Here is a 9,904-nt window from a genome sequence, read left to right on the forward strand (position 1 = left end):
TATGCCTTATATTAGAGATATACATTGTATGGTTCTAAGTTTGCAGAAATATCTATCTTTACTTATGTATCTTTTCTGTGTCTATATATGATTACAAGAAAATAAAATTTATTTGTGATGTTGAGAGACATTTATCTCTTAGTTAAGTAATATATATTTCCAAATTAAAATACTTCATTTTTACATACATATTTATTGTAAAACATCATTCTCAAAACAAAATATTTGATACAGTTGACCTTATTTTAACATGTATTCTGATATACTAACTACTGAAAATCATATATATTACATTTTCACATTTAGTTAGAATGTTTTATTTACAAAATAAAATTAGTTTCTATTGAATCTCTTGTGTCTCTAAGACTATTTAGTATATAAAGACTCTTGTCAAATTTAATGACTTGTATCTTTTTCGTCAGAACCCACATTATGAGAACCTACACTTTCAAGTAGTGCTCTCATCTCCAAAAGTGTTAGATGATACATGTTTTCACAAATGCACACACACACACACACACACACACACACACACACACACACAGAGAGAGAGAGAGAGAGAGAAAGAGAGAGAGAGACAGAGAGAGACAGAGAGAGAGAATGAGAGAATGAGAGAGAGAGAGAGAGAGATACAAACACACACATACATACTGTTTCTGAAAAAGTTCCATGAGGTGCTGTAAGGAAGTTATTTTCTCTGGTGTTTAGGTAAAATGCTCTGTAATTATCATTTAAGTATACTTGGTTTATAATGTCATTTGATTCTAGCATTTCCCTATTTAAGTTTTGTCTGGGTGATCTGCATCTTGGCAAGTGTGGAGTACTGAGATCACCACTCTCACTGTAATAAGGTCATTATGTGATTTTAGCTGTGGAAGTGCATCTGGGTGACCTGTTTTTCTTGCATAGATTGTTAGAGATGGAATATATTTATGTGGATTTCCCTTTATCATATTATATAGTACATAATTTCTGATTAATTTTAGTTTGAAGTCTATTTGTAAATTAAAATGGCTACATGAGTTTGTTTCTTGTGTCCTTTGTTACATACGGTTTAAATAAAAGCAATTAGTAAATCTGCTTTCATTGTAAATGAAGATATCAATAACAATCATTTTAAATATTTTTTATTTGAAATTAAAATATATTTGCACCATGTTCCCTCCTATGCCCTAGCTGCTTTCCTCCCTCCAACCATTACTATATATGCCTATTATTCTAATTCATACCTTATATTTCTTTTGTTGTCACATACACACACATCATATATATGTATATCATATATGTATACATATGTGCAAGCTGTTCAGTTCATAGAAAATTACTTGTATGATTTCAGAACTGTTCACATGGTATTGAACAATGATACAATTACCCTTCATCCAAGGTGACTACTGCTCATATTTTTAGCATTCTTTAGATTCCTCTTTGTCTATGCATGAAGCTCCATGTTATCTTGTCTATTTGTGTGTCTTTGTTTAGGTTGTCATTTTTCTAAGACTCTATGGGTGTAATATTTCTGATTATTTAGGGGAAATTTTTATGATATTTCCATATTCTTACTTATATGATTAAGCCTGAATTTTTAGTATATTGCTTTTACCTAAAATATACTTTGAATAGAAATGAATTCAGACACATGATGACCTTCCAGTGAGATTTAGGTATCCAACATATTGTGAAATTCATATGTGTTTTGAAAGGTTTTGTCAGTCCATGAAATCAGCCAGTTCTAAACCCATTTATTTGTTGGTTCCTGAGTTAAGCGAGAGAACACAATTTGTTACTGCTTTTCTGACTAAAGACAACAGAAATATGGGTGAAAAGTCCAAATAACAAATGTTGCAAAGTCTACTTTAGGTGATATCAAAGTGAATAATGAATAAGTCACCAATAATTTCAGACAAAGCAGTACCAGGTACTAAAATATAGTACAATGATTAACAGCATGAAGCAAATAAAACTAGAAAAAAATCAGGCTGACAATACTCAGAGACCTTCTAGCCCCAGTTTGGATGGAGAAGCACCACTAAGATGAGTAAGTGTGTAGTGGAGAGATGGAAGAGAAAGACGAGAGAAATTGTTTCTGCATCATGAAGAGAGGTTGTGAGGAACAGCCTAATGTGAGTACCATGAGCTATCATCTGAGGCCATAGTGATATCCTTCCATGCTACTGTGAAGGGCTATATCTGGGTCCTTAACCCTGATCTAGAAGGGGACTATGTCAATTTCCGTGGTCCATGTTACCATCAAAGGACAAGTGAACATCTGTGATCTTAGCTGCAACTTGGGTCCATGTTGATGTCTGAGGGTTGAGATAAGCTGGTCCTACCCCATCTCCCTCCTACTTTGGGATGTAGGAGAGCTGGCCTCACCCTTTACAGGCTACCATAGGCAGAACCAATGTCCTGGCCCCTCACCTAGGCAGCTTGGGAGAGAAGGGCCATGTGGCTTGAAAGTGGTAGATCTAGTAAACTGACCAACTCAGCTACCAGACAGGCCCAGATCTGGGGCTTTGAGGTGCCCCATCTCAACAAGACCCCATCTATGAGCTCCTAGTGTGGATGATGAAGCTGGTACTGCAAAGCCAAAGAAACTAATTCCGCAACACAAGACAACAACAAGGTATATGAGAGAAATACTAGTAGGGATCCAGTATTGACGGTATAGCAGAATCCAGAGGACTCAGAACAATGACTCATTGAAGTGAAGATTTGTAATTAATTAGTTGTGTGGACAAAAGGGTATACTGTATGATATACTGCCTCTTTCCAGCAGGTTGAGATGGTTTTTGTTTTTGTTTTTGTTTTTAAAACTTTTATTGCATTATGACGAGAAAAGTTACATGATTTCAATTTATTTGAATTTGTTAACATTTAAAAACATATTTTAATTAAATAGAATTGAATTACACTCTTGTTCCCCTTTTGTACCACCGCTCCTCCCATAGACACCCCTTCAATACCTACATCTTGTCGTATTCCTTAAAATTTATAAAATATTATAACATTAAAAGTAAGTATTATAAAAGTTGTTTGATATAAAACAACAATCAATTTAACAGTCTTATATAGATGCTCATCTACAGCAATAGTGAAAATACATTTTTCTCAATATAAATTTTAAATAACTCCAAACATATTGGCTGTATACTTAAAAATAATATATCACTACTAGTATTTTCTTAAATGAACATGAATATATAAAGTCTTTTTGTTTGTATTTTATTTTCAGAACAGCTTATATATTTCAAAAGTATTTATATATCCAAAAGAAACATAGATGATTAACTAGGGAGGTGGCTTGTAAGAGATCAACAAAGTAAGACTGAATGCTTTGCTTGACATTTGTAACTCTTGTATCAAGTTTGAAGAAGAGGACTTTATAAGTTACTCTTTCTCTGAGATGAATGCTTTTCCAAATTATCACAGCTAATGAACCAAATTCTTACTCTCATCTAATGTCTGTGCCACCCTCCAAGCAGAACCATTGTTCATTGAAACAATTGGTGAATGACTTTATGGATAGACCATCTTAATACCTACACCCTTTCTTAAATGAATGTAACCTGTTCTCTGTGGGCTGAGAATGAAGTAACTCACTCCAGTCAAATAGCTTTGACCATAGCAGGTTTTTGTTTTTTGTTTGTTTGTTTGTTTTTCAATTTCTTTGGTTGTTTTCTTTCCATAGGAAGTTTGCAATGATGAAGGGAGGATATGGAGGGACTGGAAGATGAGTGATATTGGGTGTCCATTTCACAAAGAAAAAGTCCAATGAAGTCAGTTACTAACAGAGAGCTACAAAGGGCCACAGGGAGTGATGCCAAAAGTAGAGTTTAGCATTTGTCTTGGTTTCAGAAAGACTGGCAATTTATGAGTCATACTCATCAACCTGAGAGTAGTAATTGGAAGTTGTCTTATGAAATACTTGCACAACCTTGTTTTCACTTACTACAAATGCATTCTCTCTAAGAGTCATTAAGATTATATAAATTATTTATTACTTTGAAAATGATAAGACTTTATGGGTTTTAGAAATCAATATCATCTAAATAGCTTATTTATTGTAACAAAATTATAAGAAATGATTAGTATTGTATTATTATATGCTATATAAAATATATAATATAGTAGTCTAATATATATTACACTATATATATAGTCTACTATAAATAAATGCTACAAATATCTAACATTTACTAGTTGTGATTTGTCTCTTCTTTGCCATATCAGTGTCCTAAATATAAATATTACTTTGAACATTTCAAAGAACTTTCTGTCATATGAAACGGTAATTTATCTACTCCATGTAACTCATAACCAATAATACTAAATTAATCAAATCCCTAATGATTTTATGTATGCTAGCTCAATTGTCTTAAAGATTTTCCAGGTTGCTTTATGCATTTTATCCCTTAAAGAATTTTGGTAAACTTAAAGTTCAATGACTTCTTTTACATTTTTTCTTCTAGTTTTATTAATATTCATATAATATTAATGATAACTATTATTAATAATGTTAATATAATAATATTAAGTTTATCAGCATTTGGAGAGCTGGATTAGCAGCTAACAGTTCTTGTTGCTCTACAACAATATTTTATTTCACTGACTCACATGAGGTTTCTCACAGCCACCTATATGTCCAACTCCAGAACCTCAAGTGTCCTCTTCTGGCCTCTGTAGCATCACATGCATACATACATATACACATAAATAAAACCTTTTTATAAAAGATGAAGATGTTTATTATCATTACATAATGATTTGAATATAAATTATAATAATTGTAAAAGTAACTTTTATTAAGCTGTTGTAACTCTCTTCTCAGACGCTTCCTGCTAAAAACACTCATGCCTTTTAGTTCTTTATGGACCCTGACAGGTAAGTTCAACACAGTTGCTCTGGATCACACTCCTGTCCAAGCTGACTGATTCCATCTGATTTCTTCTCTCAGTTTCTCACTGAATTGCTTTGCTTGGCCTCAAACTAACTCTGCTAATTTGTTCTAATTTTATGAGTCTTTATTCTCTGGCCTCAACTGCCTCTACTGAATTGCTCTGAACTACATGAACACTTGAACAAATTGATCTCCACTGCACTGCATTACTTCACTGACTACCAACTGACTGAACTGAACTCCGTTGCAGAGCACTCAACTGACTGACTCTCTCTGTCTTCACTGTTCTTTAATAGCTTTTCTTTCATAGGTTGGTCTCATGAGAGTGGGGCATTTTGTATCTCTGACTCATTCTGTCAAATATTTCTCTGATTCATCACTTTATCTGCTCTTCAATTGAAAACCACTTTGAAATATGACTGCTTCCTTCTATTAACTAACTTTACTTTAATGGTTCTCTATGGGTGTGGCTATATTCCAGCCAGAAAGATTAAAGATGTGTGGTACCTTGCCATTGCAGCTCCATGATGCTAGGTTAAAGTTCCTCTACAAGCTGGACAGTGGTGGAACATGCCTTTAATTCCAGCACTTGGGAAGCAGAGGCAGGCAGATTTCTGAGTTTGAGGCCAGCCTGGTCTACAGAGTGAGTTCCAGGACAGCCAGGGCTTCACAGAGAAACCCTATCTCAAAATAAATAAATAAATAAATAAATAAATAAACAAAATTCCTCTATAAATAATAATTACTTAGTATCCTATAAAATAATGAATACACTAAAGTAAAAATATTACAACTGATATTGAATATGAGATACTTCAAGCAACATGATGACTCATGTATGAAAAGTTCATATTCCATTTCTCTTTTCTAAGAACTTTCATCTGCATTAACATTATAGCTTATTGTGTATTGTTCTAGTGTTCTTCTCCACCATATTTTGATACATAAACATGAATTTGAATGGGATCATTTGTGAGTCTACAGAAATCAGTTATATTACTTTATGATCTATCTTAAGAGGCCCTTGGGGGAAAACAAAAGTTGGAAGTGGTATACTGGGTTGGGAAGGATAAGCACAATTGCTGACTAATAAATTAGAAGTCTTAGTTGTCTGAATATGTAGTAAAAGTAGAAATAGCAGTTTCTATTCAAACGTCCACTGCTGCCATTGTGTATCTATGTTTTAGATGAATGGATATTCCTGGGAATTTTGCATAATGTCCCCAGTTTTCCCACACAAAGAAGAAAGGGAAGCCTTTCCTTTCTCTTCTTCCTAGTGCTTTTGGAATACTAAGGTGGATGTGATGAATGAGGATTTAAAACTGGGACATATATTAATGATTTCATTCTTGTCTAATGATACAAGATCTATTGTGTATTTACTGTTATGTAGAAGACTGTATTATAAATCTGGAATTTTGTTTGTATCCCTTAATGTAATATACAAAATGTGGGTATAGTGAGGTACATTGGTGCTTGAAATTATGTCAAGGATTGGGAGGCAAAAACAAGCAAATCAGAACAATTCTGAAACCTGATACTTCTACACTCCCATTCATCCAGACTATATAAAAAGACTCAGCCTTTAAAATAAATTAATAAAATTAAATGAAATAGTTATCAATTTCTGATGTTTTATTTCTATTTTTTTTAAAAAAGTGAAATCATTCTCTCATCTTATTTTTTTATTTGTTTAGTTTTGTTTAGAAACAAAATCTTACTATGAAGCCCTAGGAGGAGTCAAGCTTAAAGATTTCTTTTCCCTTAGTCTGCCACATCTGAGATCCCAGTCATGCAACTATTCTTAACTTCTAACAATCACAAAATAGAAAAAGAAAATATTTAGACTATAAACCATAGTAGTTGGCCTTCCAGTTTCCCTCTGCTCCTGGAGGCAATCCTGTGTCACAGCACCCAGAGCTGCTCCTATGCCACAGCACTCCATACCCAAACTCTGCAGGGAGAGAACTGGCCTCCCAGGAATGCAGACAAGCCATTGACATTTCACAGCCATCTCCATTCACATTGCAGAATGTGAGTACAGGTAAGACCACAACTCAGAAGGACCTGCCCAAATCCCTCAGGACTCAGGAACCTAGGAGCAGCCTGGGACAGGAGCCTTCCGATTTTTCTCATCACCCAGAGCTGGCCCTGTTCCACAGTGCTATATACATATCCAGTCACAGTAAGGAGAGAGCTGGTCTCCCAGGTGTGCTAACACACCTGTGAGCACAGGGGGGACAAGCCACAGTCAGAGACAGCAAGACCAGCTAACACCAGGGATAAACAGACAGCAAGAGGCAAGGACAAGAACATAAACAAGAGAAACCAAGGCTATTTGTCATCATCAGAACCCAGTTCTCCCACCACAGTGTGTCCTGGATATGCCAACACACAAGAAAAGGAGGACTCTGACTTAAAACAACATCTCATGATTATGATAGAGGGCTTTAAGAAGGACATAACTCCCTCAAAGAAGTATGGGAGAACACAGGTAAACAGCTAGAACCCCTAAAAGAGGAAACACAAAACTCCCTTAAAGAATTAAAGGAAGACATAAATAAACAGGTGATAGAATTGAACTAAACCATCCAGGATCTAAAAATGGAAATAGAAACAATAAAGAAATCACAAAGGGAGACAACCTTGGAAATAGAAAACCTAGGGAAGAGATAAGCAGCCATAGATGTAAGCATAACCAACAAAATATGAGAGATAGAAGAGAGAATATCAGGTGCAGAAGACACTATAGAAAACATTGACACAATCCAAAAAGAAAATGCAAAATGCAAAAAGCTCCTAAACCAAAACATCCAGAAAATCCAGGACACAATGAGAAGACTAAACCTAAGGATAATAGGCATAGAAGTCAGTGTAGACTTCCAACTTAAAGGGCCAGTAAATATCATCAACAAAATTATAGAAAAAAACTTGCCTAACCTAAAGAAAGAGATGCACACAAACAAACAAGAAGCCTACAGAACTCCAAATATATTGGACCAGAAAAGAAATTCCTCCCATCACATAATAATTTTCTTATTCAGGGTTTCTATTCCTGCACAAACATCATGACCAAGAGGCAATTTGGGGAGGAAAATGTTTATTCAGCTTACTTCCACATTGATGTTCATCACTAAAGGAAGTCAGAACTGGAACTCAAACAGGTTAGGAAGCAGGAGCTGATGCAGAGGCCATGGAGGGATATTCCTTACTGGATTGCTTCCCCTGGCTTGCTCAGCTTGCTTTCTTATAGAACCCAAGACTACTAACCCAGAGATGGTACCACCCACAAGGGGTCTTCCCCACTTGATCACTAATTGAGAAAATGCCCTACCGTTGGATCTCATGGAGGCATTTCCTCAACTGAAGCTCCTTTCTCTGTGATAACTCCAGCCTGTGTCAAGGTTACACAAAACTAGCCAGTACAATAATCAAAACACTAAATGCACTAAACAAAGAAAGAATATTAAAAACAGTAAGGGAAAAAAAGGTCAAATAATACATAAAGGCAGATCTATCCAAATTACACTAGACTTCTCACCAGAAACTATGAAAGCTAGAAGATCCTGGGCAGATGTCATACAGACCCTAAGAAAACACAAATGCCAGCCCAGGCTACTATACCCAGCAAAACTCTTAATTACCTTAGATGGAGAAACTAAGATATTCCATGAAAAAACCAAATTTATGCAATATTGTTCCACAAATCCAGCCCTACAAAGGATATTAAGTGGAAAACTACGAAACAAGGAGGAAAACTACACCCCAGAAAAAGCAAGAAAGTAATCTTTCAACAAACCAAGGGGCTAGTGAAATGGCTCAGTGGGTAAGAGCAGCAACTGCTCTTCCAAAGGTCCTGAGTTCAAATCCCAGCAACCACATGGTGGCTCACAATCACTCGTAATGAGATCTGACGCCTTCTTCTGATGTGTCTTAAGACAGCTACAATGTACTTATTATAATAATAAATAAATCTTTGGGCCAGAGCAAGCAGGGACTGAGCCAGCAGGGTCTACCAGAGAGAGTGGGGTTGAGCGGAGTGAGCAGAGATCCTAAAAGTCAATTTCCAACAACCAAGTGAAGGCTCACAACTATCTGTACAGTGACAGTGTATACTCATATATATTAAATAAATAAATAAATACAAAAGAAGATAGTCACACTAATATAAAAATAACATCAAAAATAACAACAAGCAGCAATCACTATTCCTTCATATCTCTTAATATCAATGAACTCTATTTTCAGTTTAAAGGGACCTTTCTTACTGTTTTCTCTAATGCTTATACGGACTTACATCCCATCAACACTGTACATTGGTTCCTTTTATCTAACTTATCAACAATACTTACCTCTTAACTTTTGAAGATTGCCATTCTAAAAAGTGTGAAATGAATTCTCGTTGTAGCTTTGAATTGTGTTGTTCATTTGTGATAGTGATCAGGTTTCCATATACCCATGAGCCATGTCTCTTTGAAAAGCTATTTTTTCATATTCTGTGTCCACTTTTAATCTATGTTTCTATGTTAAGTTGGATGAGATCTTTATATTGGGTACTGGATACTATTTATACTTAGTTTTCAAGTGCTTTCTACCCCCTACCCCACTTGCCTCTTGGAACCTTTTTCTTCTACTGCTTCTTTTGATGTACAAGTACTTCTTGGTGAAGTATAGCCCTGCTTGCGAATTCTGATTTCCTGAGTGTTTTGGAATAGTTATGAAATCATTGTTCAATGAAACAGGAGCTTTTCCCTATGCTTTTATATAGGATTAAAAAATATTAAACTTTTATATATTGACTTCACTTGGTGGTACTTGTATGCCATGATAAATGTGTGGAGGTTCAAAGGCACACAGAAGATATCATTGCTTTTCTACTGCCATGCAAATTCCATGAGTCAAACACAAGTTTGGCAGCAAGCTCCTCTGCTCACTGAGTCACCTTGCTGGCCCCTCTTCTAGCATTTATATATATGTGTGTGTGTGTGTGTGTGTGTGTGTGTG

Source organism: Mastomys coucha, unplaced genomic scaffold (genome assembly GCF_008632895.1).
Source record: "Mastomys coucha isolate ucsf_1 unplaced genomic scaffold, UCSF_Mcou_1 pScaffold15, whole genome shotgun sequence".
NCBI lineage: Eukaryota > Metazoa > Chordata > Mammalia > Rodentia > Muridae > Mastomys > Mastomys coucha.